The 15,864-nt window shown below is 40.3% G+C and overlaps 1 long non-coding RNA gene across 5 annotated transcripts in view; it reads left to right on the forward strand.

Moving 5' to 3' along the window:
* LOC111092504 overlaps positions 1 to 15,864 on the forward strand; it is a 69,982-nt gene that overhangs the window by 37,514 nt on the left and 16,604 nt on the right. For 4 of the 5 annotated variants that reach the window (XR_005379350.1, XR_005379348.1, XR_005379349.1 and 1 more), the window contains exon 3: positions 1,446 to 1,573. This is a non-coding gene — a long non-coding RNA (uncharacterized LOC111092504). Of the gene's footprint in view, positions 1 to 1,445; positions 1,574 to 6,918; positions 8,082 to 15,864 lie in introns of those variants that run through there. The other variant, XR_005379347.1, reaches the window with a different exon arrangement.

A 15,864-nucleotide genomic window follows, 5' to 3' on the forward strand; every position in this document is an offset into this window, starting at 1 on the left:
GCTACGTTTTCTAGAAGTTCTCCCAAAGCCACCTTAGTTATGCAAAAAAAAAAAGATGAAGAAAAGGTGATAGAGAGCAATGTTAAAAGCTCTGGCCTTTTGTGCGGAGGAGTCACTTGATTGTTCCTTGTTATTGGGGCTGCTGGTGGAAGCCTCGAGATGGAGCATGGTGTAGGTCACAAGCCAAGGCCTAGAGGATGGAGAGTATTGCCACTTTCTGCCTGCGTCTCTAAATGAAACTTTCTGCCTGTGTCTGTTGCTTTACACCATCCTGACTTAGAGGAGCCCTTGGGAAGAAGTTTTGTGTGACTGATCACAGACTGCCATCTGATAAAACTCTCTAGTGTAACTCATTTTCTTCCTTCACCCTCCTCATTACTTGACTCTTTTGTATCTATGGATTTTATTCTGTGCTTTCATTTACAGCCTTTCAAAATCTTTTGGAAGTTGAAGAGCATATATATGCTCTTCTGCATATGTGTGCTTTCTGCATGTGTGATTTAACAAGAATATCCAAATTAATATAAATATAAAAACAGATCTTTCATGATTTATGGAAGGCATTATGCAAATCTTACTGCATGTGGGTTATCTTTCCAAAGAATTCTTTGATTACAAATTTTCAAAGAGGGCAACCCCGGTGGCACAGTGGTTTGGCGCCGCCTGCAGCCCGGGGCGTGATCGTGGAGACCTGGGATCGAGTCCCACGTCGGGCTCTCTGCATGGAGCCTGCTTCTCCCTCTGCCTGTGTCTCTGCCTCTCTCTCTGTCTCTCTCTCTGTGTTGCTCATGAATAAATAAATAAAATATTTTAAAAATATATTTAAAAAAAACAAATTTTCAAAGAAAAAAGCCATTGTTTGCAACTTATTTTTCAAAAGGAATATGCTAAATGCCAGCTGCTGTTTTGTGGCCAGAATGATGTATCCAAAACATATCCTTCGGTAGAAATGGCAACATCCTTCTGTAAATTTTGGAAGTTTGAAAAGCCACAAAGCAATTCTCTGTGTTAGGATCTGGGTAGGAATGGGGTATAGAGGGTCAGGGATTGGGATGATCTCAGAAAGCAATCTGGTATCTATTCAGTTGTGAAGTCATTAGCATTTTAGGAACCTGTACATATAACCACTTTTACTGGCTTTTTTTTTTTTTTAAGATTACCGTGAAAGTAAGCATTCTTCTTTTTTTTTTAAAGATTATTTCTTTGTTTATTTGAGAGAAAGGGAGAGAGAGCAGGAGTGAGGGGCAGAGAGAGAGGGAGAAGCAGGCTCCCCATTGAGCAGGGCCTCCAATGTGGGGCTCGATCCTGGGACCCAGGATCACAACCTGAGCCCAAGGCAGACATTTAACTGACTGAGCCACCCAGGTGCCCCTAAAGTAACCATTCTTAAGCCTACATGTCCAGTCCAGAGGAATTTTCTCCTTCTCAATTGTTTTTGTCCACAGATTATGAAAGAAACGACTCTACCTTGTTACTTTTGATAGGAAACTGTAAACTCTAGAGTGTTCTCTTATCCTGTACACTCATCTGATCTGTGTCCATGACTCCTGATTAAAAATACAACTTTCACTTGGTAAGTTATTTTATATTTTTTGATGAAGTTGAATGTGTATAGCTGTCTACAGCCACATAGTAAATGTCCTATATACTATTACTCATCAGTACTGTTTGATAATGGCCATCCTACTCAACCTTTCAAGTTATGATAAAGCTTTGTCAGTTATTCAAATCTGGACAGTTATCAACTTGGACAGGTTCTAAATCAAACCAATAACCTTGCTGTCAAAATTAGCCGGATGTTTTGGGAATTATTTGTTAATCTGATGAAGTTATCTGATAGTACCTGTGTCCAACTTCCTTATGAGTACATTTTCCAGAAAACCCATGATAAATGGATCCATTTTAGCAATGTTTTATTTTAACTTCTTTGGTTTTTTTTGTTTATTTATTTATTTATTTATTTATTTATTTATTTATTTATTTTTAATTTTAACTTCTTTGGATGAAAATGTTGCCAACTTAGATTAGCAACAATTTTCAATAAAAAAGGTTTTCAGTTTTAAAGAAAGGTAAAAAGAATAACATAATGAAAACCTGTGTATGCCCTTTATCCTAGGAAATGAAACATTATAAATACATTTGAAACTGCTGGCGTATTCCAGATCCTATTTCCTCCTCCTACCCACCCTGTAAATCTGCTGTCATAATTCCCATGCATGTCTGTAATAGATTATTTTTACTCATCATTGTTGATGGGATTTATGCATGTTGGTATGTGCAGCTTTCGTTCATTCTTTCCCAGTGCTATGCATTTCAGCATTCTCTTCTTGGTGGGTATTTAAGTTGATTTTCACGTTCTGGTATAATAATACCATATGGATGTTCCAATAGGTTTCTTCTTGTGCATATGTATCAATTTCTTTAGAATTATGTACTTAGAAGTCAGATTGCTAAGTCATAGGCTATAAACATCTTTTATAGTTGTTACCAATTAATTTCCAAAATGTTTACACAGTTCACAGGTCAATTGTGTTGTAGAATGTCTTTCAGTTTGAGTTTTTCTGATGTTTCCTCATGATTAGGTTCAGCTTTGGCAAGAATATCACAGAAGTAAAGCTGTGATCTTCTCAGTGTATCCAGTTAAGGACCATTGTTATAAAATGGCACATGATTCCAATTTGTCCCATTTTTGATGATGTTTGTTTTGGTCACTTCATTAAAATGATGTCTGCCAGGCTTTTCTATGTAAAGTTAGTCTCTTTCTCTTTGTAATTGGAAAATATTTTGTGGAGAGTTCCTTTGAAACAATGTAAATACCCTATGCTCCACATCCACTTCTCAGCCATGACAGGATAACAGGGTCCAGACTTACCCTGCAGTCTTAAACACAACGCAGAGTACTAACCACTATACGATCACAGCTGCAGTCTTAAACAATAACAGAAATCTAACAGAATATGGGAAACAGTAGTTTTGAGATGTCAGATGCTAGACAGTGCTGGATATTGACCCTTCAGGTGAGCCCCGTGATTGCCCAGAGAGTTTCCAGACCTCATCACAGGTAAGGGAAACTCATTCAAAGCTTAGTGGTCTCTGTGAGTTGAGGTTGAGGATTTGGGGAGGTCAATGGCTAGAGTTCACAGAACAGAGTAGCAGAAAGGAGAAAGAAAAACAGAGCTCTGGAGATAGGCAAAGAGTTCTCCTCAAGTCTCTGACAAGTTTATGAGAAACTACACAAAAACCACCATAATGAACAGACAGTACCATTTGTAGAGCTCACAAGGATGAGAATAGGAATAGTTCATGTTCCCAACAGCCAGAGTTGAGAAACCTCATGATACATGGCATTAGGTGGAGTTCTCAAGACAGTCACCTCAGTGGTATTGCTGAATTAGTCTTGGACTACAGGCTGCTCTGGTCCTAACCTAACGAAGATTACAAGCAAGCCCTGAAAAGATAAAACTGTTTCCAAGTAACCTAATGGTGTCCCAGAACAAAGTGCAAAAATATTTACAAGAAAACTCTATCCCCTCCCCAAACCCCAGCACCTACAATGTAAAAATTACAATGTCCAGCATCTAACCAATAATAACCAGGGATGTAGAGTAGTAAAATACGACCCTAATAAGAAGAAAGCTCATTCAAAACTGACAAGAAATGGCACAGATGATAGAATTAAAGAAACAAGGACATTGAAACCACAATTATACCGTTATGTTCCAAGGTGTAGAGGAGAGCATAGCATGGTAAGAAGTAACGTGGAAAATCTCAGGAAGAATAAAACAAAACAAAACAAAAAAACAAGGCAAAAAACCCCAAAATATTACTACAGATAGAAACTATCGTATTCCTCATTAACTTTCAATTTATTCATTTTTTGTACTTTCTGTATGGACACAATTTTCCGTTTTATTAAAGGGGTTATGATTTGTTACTAACGTTATTTATTGTGATACTCAAATTGTACTTGATGTGGCCATTGGAAGCCCCTAAAATTGTCATCTGTGCACTTTTGACGTGTCCCACACATTCTGAAAGTCAGCCTAAAATCAGCCATTTTCCAAGGAGCTCTGGTTTCTTTGAGGGGAGTCTAGTATTTAGAAGCCAGTATCTGAATGTTAGGGTTCTCATTCCATGAAGGTGTTGCTGCTGTCAGAGCCTCCCAGTCAGAACTAGGGAATAAATATGTCTTTCAGTTGATTGATTCATCAGCTGATAGATACATCAGTCTGTAGATGTAAAACATGAGTTACATCAGTGATTCCAGTTTCCATCCAACACCATAGAGGGCTCATTCTAGTTTTCGATATTTGTAACTCCAACCATGAGAAACCTGACTCCTCTTATCCTTAATATATTTGTGTATTTGATCAGTCCCACTGTCCCCCTTGCCACCATCACTTCTACTACCGCTTCCCTAATGGATGCTCCACTCACCCACTCACGCCCCAGTACCCCACATGGAGCCATTCTTGCCACTCCTCCACGTGGTCGTCTTCCTCACCCAGCCTGTTCTCTGATACCTGTGCCACCTTCCCATCCTCAGTGTCGCCCTCTTCACCCTGACCAGACTCTTATCCCTCCCTGGGCGACCCTAAACCTAACCCCACCTTACTCAGAACCACCTCAGGCTTTTGTTCTGAATGTTTTGAGACAGAAGAGAGAGAGAGAGAGAGAGAGAGGGAGGGAGCGCACGTGCTTAAGATGCTTTTTGGAGCAGAGAAATTAGTTTCCTTTATGGTTTATGTTTGTTTGCATGTGTCTTTCATGAAATCTCTTCTTACTCTGAAATACTAAAAATGTTCTGTAAGTCTTGACAAAAGTTATTCTTCACATTAAGGCTTTAATTCACCTGAAATTGATTTTTTGTGTGTGGTAAGGAGAAAGGATCCAGTTTCTTTTTTCTTTTCCTTTGTCTATCTCTCTTTCTTTCTCTCTCTCTGATTTTAAGTAATCTCCACACCCACTGTGGGGCTTGAACTCAAAACCCTGAGATATCAAGAGTTGCACACTTTACTGACTGACCCAGCCAGGTGTCCTGTTTCTTCTTTTGAAATCGGTATTTCTTATGCAGTGGGTCCTAGCAATATGTAATGAATAGTTCATGTTTTTCGCACTGTTCTGTAGTTTACTTCTGTAAATATCAAGTCCCCACATATATGTGAGCTTTCTGCTACATTCATCTGGTTGTCTGTTTGTGTTAATCATTGTCACACTACTTTGTTTATCATAGCTTTTCATTCAGATAGGGTCCAGTCAGGAAAACAAACCACTCTTAAGTATTTTGAGCAAGAACAGATGGACGTACAGTGGAGAAATGGGTGCTTATAAGACCAGTGGCAGGACTGGAGGAATAAAGGCACAGGAAGTGACTGCTACCTGTCAGATTTGCCACTAACTTTTAGGGCATCAGGAAGGTGGTGAAAACACAGAAAATCTCTGGCAATAATCAGCTGTCAATGCTACTTAGGCTAGTGATTTGCAAAAATACACCTTAATGATGCTGCAAAATTTTACATCTGCTGAAGTCTGTCATGCATCTGCCCTCACGGTGTATAGTGAGGTGTATAGTGAGGCTCCCTTTCATTGAGAGGCTAACTAGGAAGCTGCTGGCAGAGTCCAGGGAGGCGTAGCTCCTAGACATCCATCCCTGTGAGATAGAGGAGAGCAGCGAAGGGCCATGATGGTATGAATCGTCTGCAGGCATCCTGGCAGAGATTCATGGTCACCAGGCCCCTTATGAGGTAGAGCAGCCCTCCCCTCTTGCACATGCACACACCCTTCCTCATACCGTCGGGCTGTTCTGAGTGCTGTGTACTGCTATGTGGACTTTGGGATAATCTTGTTAGATTTTTTTTAAAGATTTATTTATTTATTCATGATAGACATAGAGAGAGAAGCAGAGACACAGGCAGAAGGAGAAGCAGGCTCCATGCCGGGAGCCCGACACAGGACTCGATCCCGGGACTCCAGGATCGCGCCCTGGGCCAAAGGCAGGCGCCAAACTGCTGAGCCACCCAGGGATCCCAATCTTGTTAGATTTTATGAAAAGCTCAGGATTTTAATTGGACTTATACCTAATTAGACTTAAACTGATTTTTGGATAATTGACCCTTTATGATATTCAGGCTTCCTATCCATGAACAGGATCCATCTTTTTTTTTTTTTTTTTAAAGATTGGCTTATTTTATTTTTTTAATTTTTTAATTTATTTATGATAGTCACAGAGAGAGAGAGAGAGAGAGGCAGAGACACAGGCCGAGGGAGAAGCAGGCTCCATGCACCGGGAGCCCGACGTGGGATTCGACCCCGGGTCTCCAGGATCGCGCCCTGGGCCAAAGGCAGGCGCCAAACCGCTGCGCCACCCAGGGATCCCGGATCCATCTTTTTAATGTCTTCCTGGTATAGCTTTATGACTTTCTGCATCAAGGTTCAGTATCTCTTTCATTATATTTAGTAATTCAACAACACTCAGTAAAAAAAAAAAAAAAAAAAAAAAAAAATGTGCTAGGCACTGTTGTAGGTAGTGGGGATATATTATCTATAGACCAAAAATACCTATCTTAATGGACCTTACAGACAATGAACTAAGTATCATTTAATATATTACCATGTAATAGTAAGAATGATGAGGAAAACTAAAGCTGGACTAAAAGAGATTGAACATGATTGCAAAGAATCTTTTAAAAACTACCAGGGAGTCGTAAACAATGCCATTGTAAACATCGGGGTGCATGTACTCCTTCAGATTAGTGTTGTTTTCTTCGGGTACTCAGTACTGTGATTGCTGGATCATATGGTAGCTCCATTTTTAACTTTTTGAGGAACCTCTATGCTGTTTTCCAGAAGAGCTGCACCAGTTTGCAAAGAAGGCTTCCCTTCCTCCACATCCTTGCCAACACCTGTTGTTTCTTGCAGCGTTATCTACAATAGCCAAGATATGGAAGTAGCCCAAGTGTCCCACCAACTAATGAATGGGTAAAGAAGATGTGATGTATATATATATATATACATACACACACACAACGGAATATTGTTCGTCCATAAAAAAGAACACTGTGTTAACTAACTGGAATTTAAAACTTAAAGAAGTTGTCAGGAAAGGCCTCTGAGGAATAACATCAGAGCAGAAAGCTGAAGGGAGTGGTGAGTCAGCCGTGTGGATATCAGAGAAGATGACCTGTGCCAAGGGCCTGGAGCGAGAATGTGTTTGGCACATCCAAGAAGCAGTAAGAAGGTCTCTGGCTGGAGTGACCTGGGCAGTGAGGAGAGTTTTGCGACCAGATCCCAGAGCAGGGCATGGACATAATAGAAGACCTTTGGCTTTGAAGGCTTTGGAGCACTAGGTGAAGTGAGCCACCATATGCTTTACAAGTGGTTGCTGTGGCTGTCATGTGTAGGTCAGCCTGAAAGGAAGAAGTCTGGTGGGACTGGGAGAGACCAGTGAGGAGACCATTACAGTAGTCTAGGTGAGTGATGACAGGGGCAGCCAGCGGGTGGCAGGGATGTCCGGGCCAGCAGTTTGTAATGGATCATGTGTGGTGAGTCAAAGGAAGGGAAAAGTTGAGCATGGCCTCGCAGATTTTGTCCTGAACAACTGGATGAAGTTGCCATTTTACTGAGATGCAGAAGATTTCAGAGGGAAGAATACTGGGGAGAAAAATCAGGTGTTTTTGTTTTAACTTTATACATGTTGATGTATTACACACCTACAGAAAAGTAACAAATCATGATTGTACGACGCAATGAATTCTTACCAAGCAAGCAAGTCCAAGTCTCCCACCACAGGTATAAACAATATCCTAACTTTGAACACCATGTTCATACATGTGTTTTGCTAGTTTTTGAAATTAATGTAAGTGGAAATATATGCTGTGTATTCCCTCTGGCTTCTTTGGGTCATCATTTTATTTGAGACATTCACTCACGTTGTTACACGCGGTCGCTGTGCACTATTCCACTGTATGAATACGCCACTGTTGATTTGTTCATTCTGTAGTTGATAGTATGATTTATCAAATACTTCCTTTAGAGTTGTTACTTTTTATATCCTGTGTAAGAAACATTTGTCTACCTCCAGATCATGGAGATTGTCTCTTGTGTTTTCTTTTTCTTTTCTTTTTTTTAAGATTGTATGTATTTATTCATGAGAGACACAGAGAGAGGCAGAGACATAGGCAGGGGGAGAAGCAGGCTCCCCGTGGGGAGCCCAGTGTGGGACTCGATCTTGGTACCCAGGATCACAACCTGAGCCAAAGGCAGATGTTCAACCCCTGAGCCACTAGGTGCCCCTCTCGAGTTTTCTTCTTAATATTTTCCCTGGATTTTCTGCTTTTTACTTTGACCTTTTGCAATTGGTGGTACAGTCCACCAAGAATTGATACTTGTGTGTGGTATGTAGAGGTCAAGATTGATTTTTTTGAAAATATTTATAGCCAATTGACCCAGTTCCATTTATTGAAAAGTCCATTCTTTCTCTACTACAGTGTCCTTTTTTTTCATAAATCATGTGTATGGGTCTGTTTCTGGACTTTCTATGATGTGTCATCCGTCTGTCGGTCCTTGCACTAATCCCGCATTGTCTTAATTATTATAGCTTTAAAATGGAGCTTAATTTCTGGTAGCAGAACTTCTCGGCCTTCTTCCTTTTCTAGACTGCCTTGGATATTCTCAGCCCCTTTGGATTTCCATATAAAATTTAGAATCAGCCTGGGGCACCTGGGTGGCTCCATCAGTTAAGCATCTGCCTTTGGCTTAGGTTGTGATCCCAGGGTCCTGGGGTCGAGTCCCACATTGGACTCCATGCTCTGCTAGGAGCCTGCTTCTCCCTCTCTCTCTGCCTGCCACTCCCCCTGCTTATGCTTGTGCACGCGCTCTCTCTCTCTTTCAGATAAATAAATAAAATCTTAAAATTTAGAATCAGCCTGTTAAGTTCTATCCAACTACCCTCCCCAAACCCCTTCTAGGGCTTTTTATGTAATTTGCACACACTAAACTGTGTACATTTTAAGGGTACAGTTTAAGGAATTTTGACAAATGGATGGACTTCTGTAATCAACACTCCATTCTAGATAGAGAAGGGTTCCATCACCCCAGAAAGCTCTGTCTTGCCCCTTTCAACTCAATTCCCTTTTCTTCCCAGAGACAGCCACTCTTTTGATTTGCATTGTTTTTGACTATCCTAGGACTTCATAAAAATGGAATCACAGTATGGCCTCATTGGTACTTGACTACTTTTGCTCAACATAATGTTTCTGATAATCTTTCGTGTTGCGTACCTCATTTCAGTCCTCCTTGTTGTTATAGAGTATTCCATTGTATGACTCTGTCACAACTTGTCTATCCATTCAGCTGCTGATAACCACTTGGGTTTCTTCCATTTGGGGGCTGCTATGATTAAGGCAACCATGAGCATTCTTATATGAGTCTCTGTAGTCCTCTCTTTTCCTTTCTCATCAGCAAATACTTAGACATAGGATTGGATGGGTGTATGTCAGGTTTTATGAGAAACTGCTGAACAGTTTCCCAAAGTGATTGTTTCATTCTACACTCCCACCAACAAAGTACAATAATTATGGTTCTGTATACTCACCAGCATTTGGTGTGGCCCATCTTTTTAATGTAGCCATTCTAAATGTGAGAAGGGTTTCTTCATTTTGATTGTAGTTTGCATTCCCAGATGCAAATTACCATGAATATCTTCTAGGATGCACTTGCCTTCTCACTTTCTTAGTGGTATCTTGAAGAGCAGAAAGCTTTAATTTTGACAGATTCTTATTTATTAACTTTTTCTCTTATGGTTAGTGCTTTTTTTTTTTTTTTTAAAGATTTTATGTATTCATGAGATGTACTCAGAAAGAGACAGAGACACAGGCAGAGGAAGAAGCAGGCTCCCTCTGGGGAGCCCAATGCAGGACTCAATCCGAGGACCCCGGGTTCACAATCTGAACCAAAGGCAGATGCTCAACTACTGAGCTACCCAGGCATCCTGTGCTTTTCATGTCTTAAGAAATCTTTGCATGACTCAAGATCAGAGGTACTCTCCAATGTACAAAGTTTTATCATTTTATGTCTAGGTTTATGATCCATTTTAAATTAATTTTTGAGTATGGTTTAAGGTAATTGTTGAGGGCTTGTTTTTCTACATATTTGTTTCAGTACCATATTTTGAAAATACTGTTCTTTGCCATTACCTTGGCATCCTTTCCTGAAAATCAGTTGACCATGTATGTCAAGGTCTTTTCTCTCCATGTATTTATGATTCTGTCCATTAATCTGTTTGTATATATGCAGAAACCATACAGTCTTACTTACTGTAGCTTTAAGTTGAGATTTTTTTTTTTAATTTTTTTTTTCATTTATTTATGATAGTCACACAGAGAGAGAGAGAGAGAGGCAGAGACATAGGCAGAGGGAGAAGCAGGCTCCATGCACTGGGAGCCTGATGTGGGATTTGATCCCGGGTCTCCAGGATCGCACCCTGGGCCAAAGGCAGGCGCTAAACTGCTGCGCCACCCAGGGATCCCCTTACTGTAGCTTTAAAGTAAATTTTGAAGTCAGCGTCTTCAAGTTTGTTTTGACTTTTCTAGATTCTTTTCATTGACAAATAAGTTTTAGATGTAACTTGTCAGTTTCTGATAAAAAGTCTGCAAAGAATTTTTTTCCTGCCAATACTTTGGTTGCAATTGTGTCGACTCTATAGGTAAGTTTGGGGAGAATTAATGTCTTAACAATATTAAGTATCACATCCATGAACATAGTATCTCTCCCAATTTATGCCTTACTTTTTCTCAGATGTGTTTTGAGGCTTTCAATGTAGAAGTCTTCTCTCTTGTTTTTTCAACAACTTTACTTAGTTATATTTTACATATTATAAACTGTGCCCATTTTAACTAGATAGTGCAATGTGTCTTAGTTGATTATTTTATGTTTATCGATGTAATGGTAAGCAGAACTGGGTTTATTTTCCAATGTTTGTTGCTAGTTTATAGAAATACAATTGTATTTACATTCGGTTATGATGTCTCTTAAAATTCTTTTATTCTTGAAAAGTCCCTAGCCTCTATTTTTTTCTTTATAATATTGGCTTGTTTACACATATGACTAAATTAAGATTATATTAAGATAAAAATTCAGATCCTCAGGCACATTGTATTTTGATTGCTCAATAGCCACATGTGTCTAGTGGCTGCTGTATTGGATACCACAGATTTTTCATATTTCACAGAGTTGTATTGAAAAGCTCCATGTGGAGTGGTTGGGTGGCCCCACCTTCTAGATTCACCTTATCATTTTCTCATGATGTTGTGTAACTTGTTCTAATAATCTGTATTTGCGGTAAATTGAAACTGATACACATACATTTAAAAGCTTAATTAAATGCAGATTCAACTTTTCAGACTACCTCCTAAGTGATGCTGTATCCTTTGTACTGCATTACAAAGAACTAAGAATTGACATAGATTTTGCAACATGAATCAGCTATTGATCTTGTACTGGGGGCAAAGTCTCGATTCAAGGGGTGGCTCAAGAGAGAAGAGGAGTAGAATTGGTGACACCAACAATGACAAAAAAGTAGTAAGCTTTTTGTTCTTAAAGAGGAGCAGAGAAATGCTGTGTTTACTGGATGGGGATATGGGGTTAAATTGGAGAGACGACAGCATGTTAATGTGCTGATAGTAGTAATTCATCTGCGAGGAAAAGTCTGACTGAGCAGGAGGGGAGGATTACTGACACACTGGTTCTGGGTAGGCAAGTGAGATGGGGCTAGCAAGTGGAGGTGTTGGGCGGGGAGAAGGCCCCAGTGGCTCTCCCCCGACAGCAATAGGGGCAGGCCAGCGTGAGTCATTAGAAGGTATGTAGGACTCCTATTCTGACTGATTCTATTATTTATTTACATCTAAGCATCCAGAACCACAGAGAAGTACTGTATGGTCTCAGACTTCCCTATTTTGTGTGTCCTTCTATTTCATACACGTCTTAACTCCTTTACTATCCCTTCTGTCTTCAGTTTGTCAGTTTCCCTGACTCTACAGCCTCTTTCCATGTTCCACTTTTTTTTTTTTTAAAGATCTTATTTATTTATTCATGAGAGACACAGAGGCAGAGACACAGGCAGAGGAAAATGTAGGCTCCCTGCGGGGACCCCACTGTGGGGCTCGATCCCAGGGCCCCAGGATCACACGCCTTGAGCTGAAGGCAGATGCTCAACCACTGAGCCACCCAGGTACTCCTCCCGATCCTCTTTTAACTTGATTTTATTATTCCATAAGTTCAAGCATCCACAGATATGGCTGTTGATAGAAAAAGAAAAGAGGTCCCATTCAAGTTACCCCAAATGGGAAAGAACTGAACATGGAACTGTATGTAGAGTGGCCTGGAACATGTCTCCCTCAGGGACTTTTCTGTGCTTCCACGGTGTCTTTGCGTCTGTTCCTTTCTCCTTTCTCTGTTCCCAGCCTCCTCTACTCACTCATAGTTTTTGCACCTCAGTGACTCTGGCTGCATGCACTCAGCCATCCTGACCCCATGGACCACAGTTACATCATCCCCTTGTGGCTGGCTGTGGCTGCAAGGACCTGATCTAGGCCTGGACTGAATTAGTAAGAAAAGGAATCTGATTGTGGGGACTTCCTCTAAGGCTCTGACCTCCCACGGGATTGGCCGCCCTGCTTGGGCCTTGGCAGCTTGACTCCTTCCTTGGAGTGGGGGCATTTTTATACAGCAGGGTGTTTGGATTGTGTATGATCCAGGAAAGAATGGTATCTAATTAAGTGAAGCACACAAGCTTTATTTTATGGACTTTCAAACATCTCTTTTAACTTTCAATTTATTTATTTTTTATTGGCTACTTTCTTTATCACGACAAACCCTCAGCAAATACTTGTAGAATGAATGACTTTTGAAATAATAGATAAGAACTGATTTTTTTTTCTGAACTACCTGTTAATTTTAATTTACTTTTGCATTTTTGGTTCAATAAATGCTGTACTTCAGAAAGCTCTGTATATGAAAAAAAATTAGACTTTTGGCAAAATGCTGTCAAGGCAAATCAGAATTCAAATTCATTTACCTGTCCCAGTTAGCAAGGAGGGTAGACTTCGGAGTTCTACCACTATGATTTAAAGCTATTTCAGAATTTTAAAACGTTTTATTTAATATAAATATATTGAGAATATTTATATATTTAAGAATATTATTATTCTCTGAGGCCCAAACACACAGTTGCTACAAATTTAATAAATATCTTGAGATTGGATACAAATTCAGTTGAAAGGCAAAATGTTTCCTTAATGCTAACTTGTCCTTTTAATGTGTTTGAATCCAGATGTTCCGACCTCATTTGCTGGAGTGGATGCAGCATTAGCCTGTCAGTTCCCTGCTGTTTACCATTATATAGTATTATTAGAGACCGTAAGTGTGCATGTAAGAAAAGCTTTAAACTGAGGAAGGTACCAAGCTGCGGTCCGTGCCCAGAAATTCTGAGGTTAAAAAACAACAAAACAAAGTAACTATAAGTAAAGCCTTAGAATACTAATATTGAGAAAAAGCTGCAGTGGCTACGAGCAGTCCTGCTTGTACCTGTCTTTGCATTAGCTGTCAGCGAAGGTCCTCGAGCACATCGCCCAATCCTCATTAAGGGCCATTCTCTCCTTCCAGGAAAGCATCTAACAAAACGTACATTCCACAATTGAATATTCAGAGTTTTCAGCAGTAACAGAAAACATAAATTGTGTTTCCTAAGGTAATAGGGACCACACTGCTGTGCTCCTAAATCCTTGTGTAGATCTTAGATTTACTCTGTAGGTTATTGTACTCAAGTCAATCTCTATTTCAGCAGTAATACAGGACATAGTTCTTAAGGAATGCTGGAATGCTTAGATTTAGGAATGCTTCCTTTACACCCGGGTGCCCGGGTGGCTTAGTCGGCTAAGCGTCCAACTCTTGGTTGCAGCTCAAGTCCTGATCTCAGGGTCACGAGATCGAGCTCCAAGTTGGGCTCTGTGCTGGGTGTGAAGTCTGCTGAAGACTCCCTCTCTCCCTCTGTCCCACTCTGCCCCTAAGAAAAAGGATTTTATACATATTTCATTGTTCTTATAAGAGGAGTATAATAGATTTGCTTCTTGTTTAACTACAATGTGAGCCATAGAATCCAGCCTCTCCAGGTCTCAGCAGACTTGTATTCTCCATAGTCTAATGGTTATTGGTTTTCATATGTGAGTGTGTTTACAGATGCCCTTAGGCTCAGAGCTCTGGCCCCTTGGGATTACCATGTGCGTGTTCATCAATCAGCAAAGATTCATGCTCCAGTAACCAATACATAGAAGCACTTTCAGCTTGTCTTCCTACTTTTAAAGAACACAGGGATTTAATGGCCAGTATTTTATTGAGATTTATGTCTGGATTCATAAATGAAATGGGCCTATCCTTTTCTTTTCATACATGATCTGTTGACCTGAGAACTGAGAATGCCATCACGAAATGATTTGACTATCTTTTCTTATTTTTTATATTTCCTTAAACAATTTGAAAAGGTAAGAGATGTTCTGGCCCCGGAGAGTTGCTGGGACACATGTAAAAACCATCTGGTCCCGTGTGGTTTTGAAAGAGGCCCGTAAAAGGCAAGGGGGTGCGATTGCCGTTTGAGCTTCATGGGCTTTGGCTTCTTTTTCTTTTCCTTCTTGCACCAGAACTTTTATTAATGGTTTTCCTAAAAGTTGAGAGAATCTGATTAATAAATAATTGTTGTACAGTAGCCAATAATACTTTCCGCTCCTTCTGAAATTCCTTATGAAGGAGCACGCAGACAGGAGCGAGCAGAGCTGTGTGGCGTGTGGCACGGCACGGTGCAGCCGGAGCCCCTTGTGTCCTGACCGCCACCATGGCTTCTCTCCCCGAGGACAGCACCACTGCCCTGCGGTCACATCCACTGGTCCCTGCGTTTCTAGGTTCCTTGGCCACCCACATGTGTGTGCCTGAACATATTAGGTACCACTTTGCATTTTCACATGTATGGCCACAAAATTGTTCATAGTATTTTATTTTTTAATCTCTATTGCACTTTTAGCTATATCCACTTTTTCTTCCTTTTTCTTTTCTTTTTTCATCTCTCTCACAGATATACATGTTCACACAGGTGATCAGTCCCTACAAATTAGTGCATTTTATCTTTTTTGCAAGTTTTGCCCTTCTTGATCTTTTATATTGCTTTTCAGTTTCTCACTGTTCTTATTCCCTTTCTTCTTTTTTCTCCAGGTTTATCTTTTGATGACTTCTCGGGTTGGTCATCTAGCTGGGTAGTGGTATTCTTTCCTAACATACGCTTGTGCATATCATCGCCCCAGCTGCGTAGGTTGGCACCCCTCCTTATTGGTTGGGGATTGCGCAGGTACATATTTTGAATATTACCTGTGAATATAATCATGTAGGGCTACAAGTTTTTCTTTCAAATGCCACTTTAACTGCATCCCACTAATTTTTAGGGGATTTTAAATTAATTTTATTCCTAAGCTATTCTATAACTTACATATTCCTGCAAGCACGGAAGCAGAAATAAAAGTATGTATTTTACTTTACTGGGTGAAAATGAGATTGTTTGTGGTCCCACTGTGTGAACTTCTGGTCTTTTTTTTTTTTTAAGATTTTATTTATTTATTCATGACAGAGAGAAAGGCAGAGACACAGGCAGAGGGAGAAGCAGGCTCCCTCTGGGAGCCCAATGCGGGACTCGATCCCAGGACCCCGGGATCACGACCTGAGCCAAAGGTAGATGCTCAACCCCTGAGCCACCCAGATGCCCCTGAATTCCGGTCTTGAACAAATAAGAAACATTTCTGTTGTTAATAAAAGTAAACCCCACAAACA

This window comes from Canis lupus, chromosome 26 (genome assembly GCF_011100685.1).
Source record: "Canis lupus familiaris isolate Mischka breed German Shepherd chromosome 26, alternate assembly UU_Cfam_GSD_1.0, whole genome shotgun sequence".
In the NCBI taxonomy this organism is placed as follows: Eukaryota; Metazoa; Chordata; class Mammalia; order Carnivora; family Canidae; genus Canis; species Canis lupus.